The 18,295-nt window shown below is 42.9% G+C and overlaps 1 pseudogene; it reads left to right on the forward strand.

Annotated features, from left to right (window-relative positions):
• The window catches only part of LOC145401976 (maltase-glucoamylase-like), a 223,993-nt pseudogene that overhangs the window by 198,592 nt on the left and 7,106 nt on the right, over positions 1 to 18,295 (forward strand).

Consider the following 18,295-nt stretch of genomic DNA (forward strand, 5'->3'; position numbering starts at 1 on the left):
AGGTTGCTCTCTCCTTACATGCAACACCATTTAGTTGGCTAGGGTGTCATCCTTGCTAATGTTATTAGTAACTGTGCAGAATGGTGGATGAGAAGGGCGTTGTCCATCAAAAACTGCATACTGTACCTTCCTATACCATACCTAATAAGAGATGCTAATGAATATTTTTATGGTGTGCTTTTTGTCATCTGCATTTAGTCGATGAATTTCTGCCCGGTGAGTTTTTGTTCAGAATACTTTTGTTAGGTGAGTTTGTGTTCATTCACCATAGTGTAGACCTGGGTTACATTTATCTTGCATGTCTTGTCCAGCTTTATTATTAGGCATGCAGCTTTTTCGTTTTTCCCAGAGAATTCTTCAGTATTGTCATTTATGTATTTATTGGTCAGAAATCCTGCACCATGATACTTACTTTTATGTTTATCATTGTAGTACAGTACGTGACCACCTGATCTAACCTCAGTAAGACCTATCTCAGTACTTCAAGTAGAATAAAAAATCTAGCATCAAGGTTTTGGACATTATAAGTCCCAGTATTTAAGTTCCAAAGGAGATTAGCTTTTCTTCCCCAGAGATCCTTACCATCCCATGTTCTGGAACAAGTCTGGTACCCGCCACGATCAGCTACTCCGTCACTGTTGGGTATGACTTGGAAGAACCTGTCACATTGGCTTAGAAAGGAAGTTTGACCCAGTAAATCTTACCGAATCGGTTCAGGTGGTTACTCTGAGTGGAACACTTTACAACTGATCCCTAACAGTGAAATTGTCCAGTACAGTTGTACCTAACCAGTATACACCAGCTTCGCTGATCACTGGGATGCACGAGCGTCTTCGTCAGGGCAAGGCAGTGCTCCTTCGAAGAGGTCATTTTCATTTACCTCAGTACAAAGACAAAGCAGACAGTAATTATTATTATATTAAACTGAATACAAGAAATAATGTATACTGAAAAGCAGATTTATTTATTTTGATAGAATCTTGGAGCATTATGAAGAAGTTCCTAATACTTTGATGTTCTAAGCAGTGTCATATATGTTGTCAAGAAATTTCACAAGACTTATAAATAAGAATGCACTTATACTCAATTTTCCATATTCACCAGCAGAACACCCATAGGCTGAGAACGACCCAAGCATAAAATCCCCCTTTACCTTTTCGGTAAACTGTAATGGTCAGCTCAGGAGCTTTATTCCACTGGCTCCCTGTCCTTTTAACCAAACCCCGACAGTCTCTTAAAGGCAATGTGTCCATGTATTTCGAAACGGATCTGGATGTTGGCTCTGTTAATCGATATTTCTCTGGAAAGGAAACTTTTTGCATCTTTCCAGGTTATTTAAAAAAAAAAATTCTTACGTCATACACCCTTACAGAGGCGGCAGCTGCAGGTCCTTCACACCGCATGAGCGACAAGACTTTGTGCCTGTCAGCCCAAGATGGTAACTTCACCCACTATGACGTCCACAACCTATACGGATGGGCACAGACTGAGCCAACATATAGGTATGAAAGCTGTCTCTGTGTTTACAAGGGAAGTGAACTTCGCAGAACATCCCCTCCCATGATCGTAAACCCACAATTCAGTCGATATACATAAATTTATTTTAACTGAATTTTAACTGGTCTATGCTTATCCACTTATGTCAGACTGTTTGCCTCAGTGTTTATGAATATTTTTATCAGTCTGTACCTTTGGACTGGTGGGCACAGAAAGAGACGACTCAAAGATAGGTTTGCTTTGTATTTATCTTTCTGCATCAAACTCATCATGAGCAACAGCACAAGTTAGTCTACTGTAGGGCGAAGTCTTGTCTCATCTTTCTCCACTCTGACCTACTGTATTGGCTGTTAGTCTGTTCCACCCAGTCCAACCAAATCTGCAAATTCCATCTCTCCATCCTGTTCTTAAATCCTGAAGTTCTCTTAGTTATTTAGTTAATAAAATGATTTTTTTTTTTTGAACAACAGCAGCTACGAAATCGAACTAGCTCTCGTGGCTGTCTTGCATCTCGTGTAAGATACAGTATATTCGATAAGTCTGGACACTATCTCTCCCTTAAACCTTCCCCTTTAGTAAACGGCCATCTTATTTATTCTGTTCATATCACCAGCAGATGATTTTATTGAGCTTAAAGAAGACCTCTCATAGTGCAAGTTTTAGTTTTCCTTATATTGCCTGTGCCCATGATCTCACCTCCTTCTGTCTGTCTGTTTCTCTATCTCTCTGTCTCTGTCTGTCTGTATGTCTGTCTGTCTGTCACTCTATCTGTCTGGCTCTGTCTCTCTGTCTCTGCCTGTCTCTCTGTCTGTATTTCTGTTTGTCTTTTTGTATGTCCCTGTTTGTCTCTTTCTGTCTGTCTGTCTCTGTGTCTGTCTGTCTGTCTCTCTGTCTCTGACTTTGTGTCCGCCTGTCTGTCTGTCTGTTCTGTCTGTCTGTCTGTCTGTTCTGTCTGTCTGTCTGTCTGTCTGTCTGTCTGTCTCTCTCTCTCTCTCTCTCTCTCTCTCTCTCTCTCTCTCTCTCTCTCTCTCTCATACCCCGCTTACTTGCTGTACAATCACAAACAAAAGATTGCACATTTCTCGGTCAGGTTCTGCCACAATATTATGGTGATCACTTGATGGCAACACCCGCCCGACTCACTCCGATCCCCTTGAATTTCAACGAGGCGTGAGTGTCGCCATCACGTGATTACCAAAATACCAGGCCGAAAAATTTACAAACTATCATTTTGGGCGGTACTTACCTCCCTGGCAACCTACTTGCTCTTACCTTCCTATCTGCTTTCCTACTTACCTACTTACCTACAAGTCTATCCATCCATTTATTCATTCATCCATTCATCCATCCATCCATCCATCCATTTGTATATTTATTCATCTTTATCTGTCTAGATCTATCTCTGTCTGTCTACCTACCTATCTGTCTGTCTGTCTACCTGTCTGTTTACCTACCCGCCTATCTACCTATCTACCTATCTGCCTACTTACCTACCTACGTATGTCTGTCTGTCTACAGCAGAGGTTCCTAAATTTTGCTGGTCACTCTCCATATTTGCGAGAATATTTTTGATGATCTCCTACTCTCAAAATGGGGAATTCCTCCACCCCTTTGGGAAATTTAATCTTAAATAATTCTAGACTCTAGAGTTGTTCTCCCCATTTAGCGGTGCTTTTTAACTTGTAACCGGAAGGAATCTAGCAGTATTATACATATTTTTACAGAGTTTTGGGAATATTCAAGAGATTTTGTACTTTTATGCTAATTATTTGACGACAAAAATTCTAACTTTACTCTTAAAAAAAGCAGATTTAAAGCCAAAAAAGCATTTGGCCACAAAATATACAAAATCTATAACCAAAAGTACAATACAAAAGTTACTGTGTCAGTTTTGGCCTTATATGTTTATGCCTCCCTTCCCCCTGGAATGTCCAAATTTTCCCTCAGGGGGATATTCTTCTCCGTTTGGGACCCTCTGATATACAGTATCTGTCTGTCTACCACAGAGTGGTGCAGAGTGTGACTGGGCAGCGCGGTCTGGTGGTGACTCGGTCTACCTTCCCGGGCAGCGGCCAGTGGTCTGGGCATTGGCTTGGCGACAACAGGTCCAACTGGACCGACATGGCGCACTCCATCACAGGTCAGGTCAGGTCAGGTCAGGCGGGGCCTAACTCAGGAGGGCATACGTGGGATCAGGAGAGGCATAAGTAAGGTCATGTCAGGTTAGGTCATTCGATCAAGTGAAACAAATTTTGTCTCTTTAGAATAAAGTTTGGTTGTCACATCAGGTCAAGAGGGCACATATCAAATCTATAGGGGCATAGTTATTTCTGGAAGGCATAGCTTAATTTAGGAGGGTCATAAGTCACGTCAGGTTACGTCATGTTGTGCACTTCGGCCAGGTCGTCAGGTAGTTAGGTCAAGTTGCGTCAGGTCATGGGGGGGGGGCACTAGGTTAAAAGGGGCGCAGATCAGATACTAACTACGCATTACCAGGCTGGGGTCCCGAAGACGAAGGCTTGTAGAATCCTTACCGTGTACAGCGGATTCTTCGTTACCCAGGGACCACAGGATTTGCAACCCACTCTGATAGACAATGTAATCCTTTAAGCGGGAGGTGGTAGGCTGAAAATTATTCCTTTAGAATAGAAAAGATTAACTTTCACTTCTTTTTGCTTGTCACTATTTCCCTCTCTACCTACCGTACCTCCTTATACCTCCCTGCCTACCTACATTCCTGGCTACATCCTTACCTGTCTCCGTGCCTACCTAGCAACACACCCACTCGCCTCCCTACAAGCTATCCTGTCTACCTACATTTCTACCTGCCTCCCTACTTACCTACCTACCTACCCACCTGAATCTGTGCATGCCACACTGCCTGCTTACCTTCCTGCCGACTTCCCAGCCTTGCGTACCTCCCTACCAAATCCCTGTCTACTTCCTTCCTTGCCTGCCTACTTACCTACCTACCTGCTTATCTACTCTATCTACCTGTCTCTCTACCTACTACCTCCTTGTCCATCTCTCTGCCTCCCTACCTACATCCCCGGCTACTCCCCTACATACTCCTCTGCCAGTCTCCTTGCTTACCTTCCTTCGTTCATGCCTGCCAACCTACCTACCTACCTACCTACTTACCTGCCTACCTACCTACCTACCTACCTACCTACCTACCTGCCTACCTACCTACCTACCTATCTACCTACTTGCCTGTCTACCTACTTACCTACCTACCTGCCTACCTACCTACCTACCTACCTACTCACTCACTCGACTTCCCGCTTGTCCCCTTGCCCACCTGCAACTCTACCAACATCCTTGCAACCTCCCTGCCAACCCAGCTTCTTACCTATCTCCCCACCTACCTCCCTGTTTACCTACTTACCTTTGCCACAGAAGTACTTACCTCATACCTACATCTGCGCTTGTCTCCATGACCTTATGAGTAAACGACACAGGCAGACATTTAAGTTTTTTTGCAATTTGCCAGAATCTAGTGCACTGTATGAAAATTATGATGCTGGGATAATTTCTATCTATCTATCTATTGCCAGACGCCTCAATCCCGTTTGGGGTGGCCACAAACAAATCGCCTCCAAGTCGCCCTGTCCCCCGCCATTTCACTCCCCTGCTCCCAACTCACACCACCCTCTCTCATATACCTCTCCACCCCATCTCTCCATCTCATCCTCGGCCTCCCCCTCCCTCTTTCCCCCTCCACCTCACTCACATACACTCTCTTCGTCAGTCTTTGACCCTCCATCCTCTCCACATGGCCAAACCGCCTCAGTGTGTTCGTCATAACGCTTCCTATCACATCCACATCAACACCACAACGCTCCTTTATATCCTCATTTACTGCATTTTATATGTCATTTCCAATTATATTAATGACATGATTATCTATCTATTTATGCTCAGACGCCATAATTCCTTAAGGGGTGGCCGTTTGTGTCTGAGTTAGTTGCTTTACGGAGAGGGCACTAACCCTCCACCAACCCAGTTGTTGACACTTAGGGAACACGTATGGGTTGGTTATATGGTTACCACCCAGCGCTGTAAATGGTTTCCTTGCCTACAGGAAACCATTAGGCTTGTCATTCAATGTAAGCCGCCTGAAAAGAAAAGAAGAGTAATAAAAAGTGACGGGAAAAATGGGAAAAATAGGGAGAGAGGAGGGCAGACACAGAAAAAGAATGATAAACATGATGAAAGAAGTAAGCAACACTAAATCAAGTGAATGGATGATGGTGAGAAATAGGAGGAGAGGAGGGCAGACGCAGAAAAAAAGATGATAGAAGTGAAGGGAGAAGTAGGCAGCACTACATCAAGCGAGTGAATGATGGTAAGAAATAGGAAGAGAAGAGGGCAGACACAGAAAAAGAATGATAAAGGTGAAGGAAGAAACTGGCAGCTGTACATCAAGTGAGTGGATGATTGTGAGAAATAGGAAGAGAGAAGGGCAGACACAGAAAAAGAATGATAAAGGTGAAGGAAGAAGTAGGTAGCATTACATCAAGTGAGTGGATGATGGTCGCCACCACCTACCACCATTATTATATTCTTGTGAATAAGAAAAAAAAAAAAAAATTCGCACCTCAGTCATTAGAATCAGTCTGACTGTGACCGGTAGCCTAAGTGCGGTCAGGCGCATGGACGGACGAAAACTGTTCTCCCGGCTCAAGCCCTCTCAGACCATCAGCTTCGCCCTCGGCAGTGAGGAGGAACATAGTCAAGCCAGGAGGGCTCAGGTCAAGCCAGGAGGGGCACCAGTCAGGTCAGCGAGGGCATAGATAAGGTCATGAATGGCGAAGGTCAGATTAGGAGGGGCGTAGATCAGGTCAGGAGGGGCATAAGGCTTACAGGACAAAGGTTTGGTCATGTCAGGTGGCTGGGCCAGGATTATTGGTCATTTCAAAAAGGCAACAGGTCAGGTCAGGAGGGGCATCAAACTGCCCTCATGATGTTTCTGTCCTTCTGCCTGTGCCTTCGTCTGTAGCTTCCTTTCCGGTCGTTCTATAACTGCTGTTGTAGACGGCCACCGTTCTTCTAGAGCAGGGGTGGGGAGCGTCCGGTCTCCGGGCCGTATAAGGCCCTCAAGACCATTTGATCAGGCCCGTGAGGCAATTCATAAATGCAATTTCATAAACTCATGAACGAATATATATATATATATATATATATATATATATATATATATATATATATATATATATATATATATATATATATATATATATATATATATATAATGTACTGGGCTACAGTTGATTTCAAGTTGATAATTTTGTATGGTCCGCGAATGATGTTAAAAATATCCTAATGGCCCTTAATAGGACAAAGGTTCCTCCCCCCCGTTCTAGAGCTATCAGTGTGGTGTTCTTCAGAGCTTTGTCCTATATATCCTAATGGCCCTTAATAGGACAAAGGTTCCTCCCCCCCGTTCTAGAGCTATCAGTGTGGTGTTCTTCAGAGCTTTGTCCTATATATCCTAATGGCCCTTAATAGGACAAAGGTTCCTCCCCTCCCCGTTCTAGAGCTATCAGTGTGGTGTTCTTCAGAGCTTTGTCCTGTCACCAATCCTCTTCCTTCTACTCATCAATGACCTTCTGAACTGTACATCTAACCCTATGCACTCATGTGGAGATCACTCCACCCTTACCATTCCATTCGTTCTCACAGCATCCATCTCAGCAATTGTTTCAATTAACAAGGGATGAGACTGTGGTACTCCTAATGTCTGACATGGCTCATATCGCTGATTGGGGTAAAATTAATCATTTTATTTTTAATGCATCAAAAACTCAGTTCTTACGTTTTTCAACTTGTCAAAATCGTCCGCAGGTGTATCCTCTAATTTTAACAATATCCAACTCAATTCTACATCATCTCTGAACACACTTGGGGTTTCATTTTCTCTGTGGAGGTGGACCTCTACAGAGGCGAAACTGCTGCTGAGTTGTAGCTTTCGGATCTGGGGATGCTGTTGCTTAGTGGTAGGACTGTCAGCCAATAGCCGGTGATCCATCATCGTGGTGGGAGAGTTTTCTCTCCCACAAGGGGTTACTATCCCTTCTTGGGTGGGGTAGGGAGTGCATGCTTGGAGCTTGATCCCTACTTGGGTCGTTGGCCGGGCCTCTGGATCCAGATAACCCTTTCTTTTTAACAGTCATAGTGAACCTTTCCTTCCCAGAGGAAATTAAGAAAATTGTTTCTGGTTCTCTCTCTCCACAAGTTCTGCGTAAGTTTTGACCCCGATGGTGAACCCGGCTTCTCTTCCTAGAACTTCTCTGGCTCTTTCCACTGTTTCTGTACCTGTTCCATCCTGCATAACTAAACCATCTCCCGCGTACAGTCCCTTCTCTGTACAACTCTATCTACCTGTTCATCTTCTATAGTAACTTTCGAACCTTGCCTGCCTTCACCTCCTCCTTCGCCTAATCGTCCCTTTTCTACGGCTTCCTCGTCCCGTCCTCATATTGCTTTCCGACTCACTAACCTTGTCTTGACCACCTCTTTTTGGATCCCACACCTGGTCTCAGTATTTTAACATCAGTTCCCAAACAGATGACCTCTTGCATCACCTCTCACTAGTACGACAGGTAGATTCCAATATTACATACCCTGTACGACCCAATGGATCTCGTTTCCTCAAAGTACAAAATCCAGATCAAGCAGAAAGTCGTATCATTAACTGACCCATCAGGCAATCCGATCTCAGTCTCTCCAGATGCACAGTTGAATTTGGCAACAGGCACTGTCCGTCTTCCCTCTTTCTTTTCTTTTGGAAATAGAAACTTCATTGACTGCACAGAAGACATCAAACTCATTCTCTCTTAACAAAATCACCAGGTCCTTTCAGTTCTGTGCTACACAATCCCTCCCCGAGGACGCCGTCAAAAACCAGCAAACATCGCCAAAATAGTATTTCAATCTCAACATCATCCCTCTTCCGTTATTACTGGAGACACAGACCTCTGTTAAAGAATACATTCCTCCCCCTCGTCAATGCACGTCCTGATGGCGTTTTGGCTATCCAGCAGAGTACTGCCGGTCACAGGCTATTTGCTCCAACTGTTCACATGCTGGACACTCAGTATCCACTTGTTTATTGACCTTTCAGTCCTGCCCGAACTGTGGGGGGCACCATACAGCCTTCTACAATAAATGCTCTATTTATACTTTTGAAGCCGAAGTGTCCCATATCCAGTGGAAACCAGGGCTTACCTTCCGAGAAGCCCATCGACGAGCGCATCTCATGGGGCACTCCCCTGGCATCGCATATGCACACGTGGCCTGACCAACTCGTATATCACAGGTTTCAAGCTCATCCAGTGTCTCTACTTCTGTACCTCTCAAATTCATTTGTCACCCTTGTCTGTCTTCCTGATTCCTCTTCCTCCTTTCCCTCTCTTGTTTGTTCAGCTTCCTCCACCCCACCTCCTTCTTATACAGAATACTCCCGTTTTTCTCCTCCCTCACCTTCTCCCTGATCTAACAAACGTAACGTGCTGTTGAATCCTCTCCATCTCATATTCCTGGTCTCTCTCCCCCTTCCTCTACTGCCCAGCCTATCCCGTGTTCTCCCTCCTCCAAACAACAATGCCATAATGCCATGTCACCAGCTCGCTCTCAACCTTTGTCCTCACCTATGGAGGCAGAATCCCTGCAAAGTATCACCAGTTATCCTCACTGTATACCTCTTCCCTGTCAATGCGGAAATACATTCCCCCCCTGCCCCACTCACTCCTACTTCCATTCCCCCTGCATCTCCTGAACCCTCCCCTCCCATTCTTTCTATTTCTCCTGCACCTCCTCTTCCCATCTCCTCTGTTTCCCACTCTTCCTCTGTTCAACAACCTCCTCCTCTGTGATCACTACGCCCTCCCAATCTTCCCGGTCCCTTCTGCTCTTAACTGATTTATTTACGTCCCCTGGATTCTTTGTCTTTAAACGCCCTAAACAGTTTGCGCTGCCCTCACACTTTATTCTCCATAGTCATGGCGCTTCTTCAGTGGAATATTAGAGGCTTCCATACCCACTGTACGGACCTTCGTTTTCTTATTTCCTCCTACAGTCCTTTTCTTATCTCTCTTCAAGAAACTTTTCTTTATACTCTCGCGGTTCCTATTCCGTGCTGTACTTTTCTTGGATCCCTTGCTTCATATGACACTTCCCTCCATATCCGCAATGATGTCCCCTTTGAGCCTCTTCCTATTTCTTCTTCTATCCCTCATACTTCTGCTCGTGTCTTTCTCTGTCAGTGGATTACTGTTGGCTCTCTGCTTCTCTCCTTCTGTCCCTCTTGATTTTCCTAACTTTGTCATTCCTTCATTCCCTTCCTCCTCCAGTACTTCTTGGTGACTTCAGTTCCGACATTTCCTGTGAGGTGACTGATCACCACTAGAGGATGCTTATTAGAACAGTTTCTTTGTTCTTAAGATCATTTTATCCTTATCATTGGCACCCCTAGTCACTTTGATCTCCGTACTCATTCCCTCTCTTGTTTGGATCTGTCCTTTTGCTCACCATCAACTTCTGTCCATTTTCATTGGTTGATATTAGAAGACAATCTTTTAAGTGATCACTTCCACTAAATTCTCTCTTGCCTCTTACTGTCCTCTCCCTCGTCCTTCCCGTTGTCAGTTCCATGCTGCTGACTGAGAAATACTTTCTTCCCTTATATTGCCCCCATTTCCTCCTTCGTCTTTCTTGTCTCCACAATATATGTTGTCCTTCTTCCTCTTCCTGGTTTTAAGTGCTACTCTCACCGCCATTCCCCGTGATACGCGACCGTCTACTGCCAAACGTGTTTTCTGGTGGACTCCTACTTGTTCACAGTCTCTCTGTGTGAAACGTGCCGCCTGGAAAAGTTTTCGTCGTAAACAGGCCACCCCTGCTCGGATTCATAGCCTCCTCATATTTCGTCAAGCTTCCGCTGCTTTTCGTCGTACCATCCATCAGACTAAGCGTTCTAGTTGGGGAGACTGTTTCTTCTGTTTCCGTAAATACACCTGTTGCAGTAGTTTGGTCCCGACTTCGTAGATTATAAGGCGAACATATCCCACCCCAAGGCCTGGTTCTTCATATTGATGGCCAGTCTGTGGCTGATGCTTCCTTAGTTGCAGATGCCTTAGGTAATTATTTTAGTCTTACTAGTAGTGGGTCTCATCTCTCTCCAGAACTCAACGCCTTAAATCTGGTTCTGAATCCATACCAATATCTTTTACGTTGTTAGCTGAGGGAGTTCCTAACGCTTCTTTCTCTCTTCGTGAATTTTCGTTTTCACTTAAATCCTGTAAAAATACAAGTGAAGGACTTGATGGTGTTCATTACACTATGTTAAAACATCTCTCCCCACAAGCCATGTCCTTTCTCTTGGCCCTGTATAATAAATTTGGACTAAAGGTTTCTTTCCTTCTAAATGGCTTATAGCGATCATCCTCCCGTTTCTTAAACCTGGTAAACCTGGACACCATCCTCAAGATTACCGTCCCATAGACCTGACAAGCTGTTTATGTAAACTGTTTGAACAGATGGTCAGTACTTGACTCATGTGGCACCTTGAATTCCATAGTCTTCTTTCCCCGTTACATTTGGGTATCTCGTATCGTAAAGCACGCAGCACGTTAGATCCTCTCCTCAGACTCGAATATTTTATTCAGAATGCTTTTTTCTTTCCACCAGTCGGTCATTACCATTTTTGTTATTCATTTAGAAAAGGTCTGTGATACGACATGGAGGTATTGTATGCTTCGTTGTCTTCGTTCCCTTGATCTACATGGTAACATAGGTGTTTTTCTTCAAATTTTCTTTCCCTCCGAACCTTTCACGTCCGTCTCAGAGACCACCTTTCCCGTGCCATTCCCCAGCATGAAGGTGCCCCACAAGGTTGCGTCCTTAGTACTACCCTTTTTCTTATAGCTATAGATGGCATTGTCTCTCTCTACCCTCTTCTTTTCGGCCTTTTTGTATGTTGATGATTTAGCGATTTACGCTGCAGATTCAGATGCCTTGGCTCCAATCCCTTCTTCAGTCCGCCATCGATGCTGCCTGCACGTGGGCTACTACTCTTGATTTTCGTTTTCTACCTTTAAGCCTTATGCGGTAACGTTTACTCGTTCACGAACCATATCACAGCCTTCTCTGTACTTATATAACATTCATCTTCCCTACCGATCCTCTACCACATTTCTTGGCCTCACATTTAACTCTCGGTTAAATTGGAATGCCCATATTTCTTCTCGCAAGTCTTCTACCCTTCATCGTCTTTGTTTGGTGCAAATGCCGTCTCACCTTTCATGGGGTGCTGATCATATCACACTTCGTCTTCACTGTGTCTTTAGCCTTTCCATACTCGATTATGGGTGTCCAGTTTTATTCTTCTGCCTCCACTCGCACTCTTTCAAAGCTAGATTCTGTTCATCATACTGGTCTTCGTTTAGCTATTGGTGCTTTTCGGTCGACTCCCGCTACAAGTCTTTGTGCTGAATCAAGCATTCCCCCCTCCCCCCTCTTATCGTCATACTCTTCCCACTATCAGGTCCTATACACGTCTCCTTCAGCTCCCTACAAACAAGTTACTCCGTCCTCCTAGCCTTCTCCAACTCTCTTTTCACTCGGTCTCCTATCTCCTTCTTCCACTCCCCCTTCGGGTCCCCATCCTTCTTCAGTCTATTGATTCTGCCTTTCTTCCTATTCTTCCACTACGTCCAGTTTTCTTCCCACCTTGGTTTCTGCCTTCTGCGATGGACTGCCCTTCTTTTCTTCCTTGTTGTAAGTCCTTTTTTTCTCTCAGATACCCTTTGATCCCTTTTTCTCGAACACATGTCCAGTCACTCTTCTGCGACGCATATCTTTATTGACGGCTCTAAAATTTGTCTTGTTGTTGGGCTTGCTATTGTATTCCCTGACTCCTCTTTCCAAAGTACACTTCCCTCCACTGCAAGTATCCTCACCACAGAACTGTATGTTATTCTTTTTTGCTCTGAAGTCTCTTCTTACGTTCTCTTCCTCCATCTCTGTTAACTTTTCCAATTCTCTCTGTGAGCTCACTTTCTTACACACCACGCCATCTTCTCATCCTCCATTCACCCAAATTCAGGATGGCTGTTTCACCTTTCTGTACGAAAAAAGTCAGTTTGCTTTTGCTGGGTTCCTAGCCACATTGGGAATACAGGTAATGAGCAAGCTGACTCACTGGCACACTGTGCTACTTGCTCCTCTAGGTCCTTCCTCTACCCTATTCCTGCCTTTGAGTGTTTCTCTCTTCTGACCCCCGTCTCTTCTATGATCATTGGCAATCCACGTGAAAGCAACAGGTTCATAACAAACTTAATACTTCGTAGTGTTAAACCCTCTGTTCTTCCCTGGCACACATTAACCTACCCTAATCGTCGATGGGAGACTATCCTTGCTTTTATTCACTTGGGTCATACCCGACTAAACTCATGGTCATTTGATGAGACATGACCCTCAGGCCACCTGCTCTCACTGTAACTGCCCTGTGACTATCCGTCATCTTTTTCTTGATTTGCCGTCTACATTCCAACAACGTCTTGCAGCGTTCCCCTTCCTTTCCTCACTACGTCGGCCCCCATGGACTTACTGATTTCCTGGGTGACTCTCCCACTGTTTCTATTTCCAATATTATCAATTTTCTTACTGCAGTTGATATCATACATTTAATATAATTATTAACCCCGCGTCCTATTACGTTAGTGCCATATAGCTATATTACGGCTTGATGCTAGTGTTTATTCCTTCCTTCAGTAAATCATGAAGTAGTAAAGTGTTTCATGAGCGGATGCTAGCAGATGTAACCCTGATATTTAAAAAGGGGCAACAAATCGTAACCAGAAAATTATTGTCCAATAAATTTTACGCCAGTGATTTGCAAGTTGTTGGAAACATGCCTATTATTAGGGAGAAGGTTACTGAACATTTAAAAATAAATAATCTCATCAGATACACATCATTGTACGCCCTCACTTAGAGTATTGTGTCCAGTTCAAGCAACCGAAATACGAAAAAAGATTGAGAAAAACGTGAGAGATTACAGTGGAGGGTGAAAAAGAAGATACCTAGATTGAGAAATGAACCATACGAAGAGTGCTTGAAGCTCTGAATATCTCTACATTAACTAACAGCAGGTTATGAGGCGATTCAGTTCAGGTGTTCTAGTTATTCAAACATGGTAATATGGTTTCTGATAATACTTCACAGTAGATCGGTTGAATTATACTAGAGATAATGGTCTTAAAATTATTGGCAAACTATTCCAGTCACACGAAGCTACACATAAGCTTTTCTCCTTCAGTAGAGTTGTAAATATATGGAATAAATTTCTCTCCAGTGCAGAAAACTGTGATACGGTATTCATCTTTAACAATTGCTTGAATATGTATGTATCTTCTTACCCCCGGCAAAGTATTTTTACTTCCAAACAATACATTTTTGTGGTATACATAACTTTGTTTTTAGATCCTGGAGGAGATAACTGTGCTGTTCAAAGGTTGGAGGACACAACCGCAAAACAACATCGATTCCTACTGTTGACTTACTGTTACTTGCTTGTTCAGGTAGATAGTGTAGAATACAATTACCTTTTCCTCTCTCCTATGAAATTTCCATTGCAGATTTTCTTCGGTGTATAGGTTTTTCCTCACTATTTCTTGCTGGCTTCGGCTGGAGGATTTGGTGGGAGGGGGGGGAAGAGTCTTCCTGCTTTCCTATGTTTTTCTTCAATTCACAGAAGAGTTTTGGCTTTTTTTAACCTTCCATATGACAAACAGTCACGATAGAACCAATATGTTTGTTGTCGTTTACTTTCCTTTGTACCCATCTCCCAATACACCTGCCCGTAACACACCTGTCCTCTCACATCCCTGTCCCCCCTCAAACACCTGTCCCCCCCACACCTGTCCCCCACACACCTGACCCACACACACCTGTCCCCCACACACCTGACCCACACACACCTCTCCCCCCACACTTCCATCTCCCACAAACCTGCCCCCTCGTATGGATGTCACTTTAAATATCTTTCCCCCCACATCTGTCCCCCTACAAACCTGTCCCCTCACACATCTGTCTCTTCCACACCTGTCCATCATCTGCCCCTCATACACTGTCTTTAGGTGATGTTGTTCATTTTTTAAAGATACTTTTCAAAATAAAGCGGTGAGATATAACCTTCAATAATCCTTTCAGAATGAAAGATCCTTCTTAAGCTGTAGGAATTCATTGCAGATAGGAGGAATAAACTACAAAAAAAGTCTTCGTGAAGAAGGCGTCATGGAAAATAGCACTATGTGCCGTGAACTGGGGATATGGATATAACATTGATGGTTGTGGATTGTAATCTAGAGAAAGACTGAGATGACACAGATAGAAATTGGCTGCTTGAATGACCCTCCTGAAGTCGACAGGCATTAATTTAAGGGTTCATCGTGCCGTGCTCAGGTATGCTGGAGTTCAACCTGTTCGGTCTGCCTTACGTGGGTGCGGACATCTGTGGGTTCTTTGGCAACACGACGGAGGAGCTGTGTCAACGCTGGATGCAGCTGGGGGCGTTCTACCCTTACAGCCGCAACCACAACGCCATCGGCAACGTTGACCAGGTGGGAACATTGCGTCTGGGTGGCTGGATGTAGGTAGTTGGTTGGTTGAGGTGTGGTTGATTGCGGTGATATAGTATGTGATGGATGCACTTAGAGGTGTGGTGGAATGGTTGGTTGTGAGGGTGTGGTGGGTTGCTAGTGCCTATGTCGAAGTGAATGGTTGTGGGTGGTTGTGATAGTGCGGTTGGTTTTGCAGGGGTGTTGGATATGGAAATGTGGATGAATGTGGCGGTGTTCTCTGTTCACTGTACACTTGGTTTTAACCTATTTGTTGCGATTATTCCTAAATATTTTTCTTGGCTTACACTTTTTGAGTTCAGTATTATGTAAATATTAACTTTTTTATTTTATTTCCATTTTTTAAAACTGCTTTATCCAGAAAATCTATTCGCCAGATCTGAACTCAGCTGAGCAGTTTTCATGATCTCTGAATTTTCTGAGGTTGTTTGGTTGTATCCTCCGTTATCGGTTTTTGTCTCGTCAACAAATTCGGTTGTTTTACAGTGCAGCCTTCCTTAATATCACTGATATAAATTAAAATCAAAATTAGACCCAGCAGCATTTAAGTGTCAGTCATCGAGTCTGACTCCTTCCTGTTAATCACAGCTTTGTTTACATTCTGCAAGCCAGTGTTCTTGGTACATAACAATTGTTCTGTTTTTCGTGTTGTGAGTCTCTGATGATTTTTTAAAAGTGCTTATCCAGTTTGTGTCTGCTTATAAATTTTAACAACCTGAACATGCTTGATGTTAACTTGACAATAATTTCCATGTTGGATTTTAATACCTTCTCGAATATTCAAGCTACATTTGCTAATTTCTGTTCATTAGCTACAATGCCACGTCCTCCTAATATGTTTAAATTCTGAGGTAACGGCTTCAGTATGTCATTCTTTATCTCTTTGCAATTATAGGGATACCTTAACTGGCCCAGGTGTGCTGTTGTGCTTAAGTTTGTTGGTTGCAAATAGTACATCTTTCATTGCTCATAATGTCACTGATTTCGCCACCATTATCTACACATGCGAGGAAGACGAAGGAATAGTGCTTTAATTTTCTACAGTAAATGTGGATAAAAACAGATCATTAAGAACTTTGGTCATCTTGGGTTCCACGCTATATGCTCTCCGTTTGTTAAAGCCAGCGGGCCTAAAGCTTGAGTTAATGTCTTTTTGCTTCTTATACAGCGGAAGAGTTCTTTAGGGATTAATTTACTAATGCTTTTAGTAAGCAAGTCGAGGCTTTCATTTTTTGTTTGAATCATTTTTAGCGTTTTGATGAAGATTATGATGTTTAGGTTTACCCTTTTGATTTTTTGTTACTGTAGTTTTGGTAAGTTTCTCTGCATCATTATTGTTCTTAATATAGCTGTTCCAGCAATGAGGTTTAATTAACAACTTTGCAGAACTCTGTTACACATTGGTGCAAATACCTTGCAGCTTTAGTAAGACTTTGATAAAACATTTTCGGTGCGTCATTGACATTTTGTTGTTCGAGTAATCAAATTCCATTTGCAGCCACCTATAATTACTTTTGATTTTTGAAGGTAAGCATACTTGTACAGTAGTTTGGAACTTCTCGTAACTGGGCTTTACGAAGTTATTACCGAAATTTGGATCAGATATGATCATACAGTGGTCATGAGTACTACTTTCATTACCTGCAAAGATTTTATCGACTAATTATCTGATGTTGCTAAGACAAAATCCAAGTTATTTCCTCAACACGTTAGCCATTGTACTAACTGATGTAGCGAACTTTCTTGCATGTTAGTGTACAATTCTAACCTGTTGTGTGAGAATAACGATTCCTCCATCTTAGTATAGGTAATTTTAAACATCCCAACATTACAGCAGTTCGCATTCAGTATCAGCAGGTCATTCAAACAGCTTCATGTCAGTTTGACACTGCCGTTCTGGAGGACAATAAATAAGCCCAAGCATCATCTTACGGTGTGATTAATTTCAAAGTTGAATGTAAATTGTGTCAATATCATCGACTAACGGTTTTTTAGTTAATACTGCACAAAGACACATTAGATTAAATAGTAAAAAACGCCACATATCTTCCTGTTTCTGTCACTGCTAAATACAACATAAACTGGTTAGTCATATTCTCCTAAAAAGGCTCTTTATTCAGTATTCAACCGTGATTTGGTCATGCCATTCGCGCCATAGAAACAGTTAATGCTTGAGTCTGCGTTTACAAGTACAAAATTTAGCGCATTCAGTTTTCAGATAGGAGAAGTGTGGAAAACCTGGCTTACCTTTATAGTTTGAATTGATTCTGCTGTTTGTCTTGAGCGTTATTCTTTCTTTCCTGAAAAAAAAAAAAAAGCACTGTATTATTCAAGAGACGGCCAAAGTGCACTAAACCAGTCACAATCACGTGCAGGCCGTCATCTGCAAACCAGGCTGGCTGTTGATGAACGCTGTTACGGATATTGGCAAACTGAGCATCATCCTGTAAACAAAGTGACTAATCGATTATTTAGAATGACAACTTTGCCTTAAAATACGGTCTGATCTCTCATCATCTGAAGTATCATTTAAATTAGAACAATGAAGATCTAATACAGTAAGGATACGCTACCTTAACACCGTATTACCGAAGTTACTGTGAACACTAAGATGAATATAATTTTTAAAAATTTAAGATTGTCACAAGGTATTTACTTTCGACCCTCAGGCGGGAAACCAGAGAAATAATGGGAATTAAGACAAAAGATGAAACTTTACAGGGTAAAGAAACCAGTTTATAAAAGACAACACTATATACTCGTACCAGTAAAGCTGTAAGAACAAGAGCTATACCAGTCAACACTCAACCATAGAAAAGTAGGCTACACAAGGAAACAAAGCCAGTTACATACTCGATAAGTACTGTATGTATTCCCCCATTCAAACTGATGCCGTGTAGTTGAACACAGTAGCAATACACACACACAGTAAGCAGAGTATTGATACTTTGTATTCACTTTTTTTTTAACCAGTTAGACAATAAGATGTGACTCTCACATAACAGAAACGCTATCACAAGAAAAGTATCAGACAAATTCGTTTTCGTTTATTTCATAAACGCTCCAGCATGCTTGAATGCTTCAGCCTTGGTCACCTAATAGAGGCCCTGCACGCTGCTCGATCTTTAGCAGCGTCTCTATTCTGTCCTTTATTC

The sequence above is a fragment of the Coenobita brevimanus genome, chromosome 57 (assembly GCF_032717465.1).
Source record: "Coenobita brevimanus isolate Jiangsu-jjx chromosome 57, ASM3271746v2, whole genome shotgun sequence".
NCBI classification, from domain to species: Eukaryota; Metazoa; Arthropoda; class Malacostraca; order Decapoda; family Coenobitidae; genus Coenobita; species Coenobita brevimanus.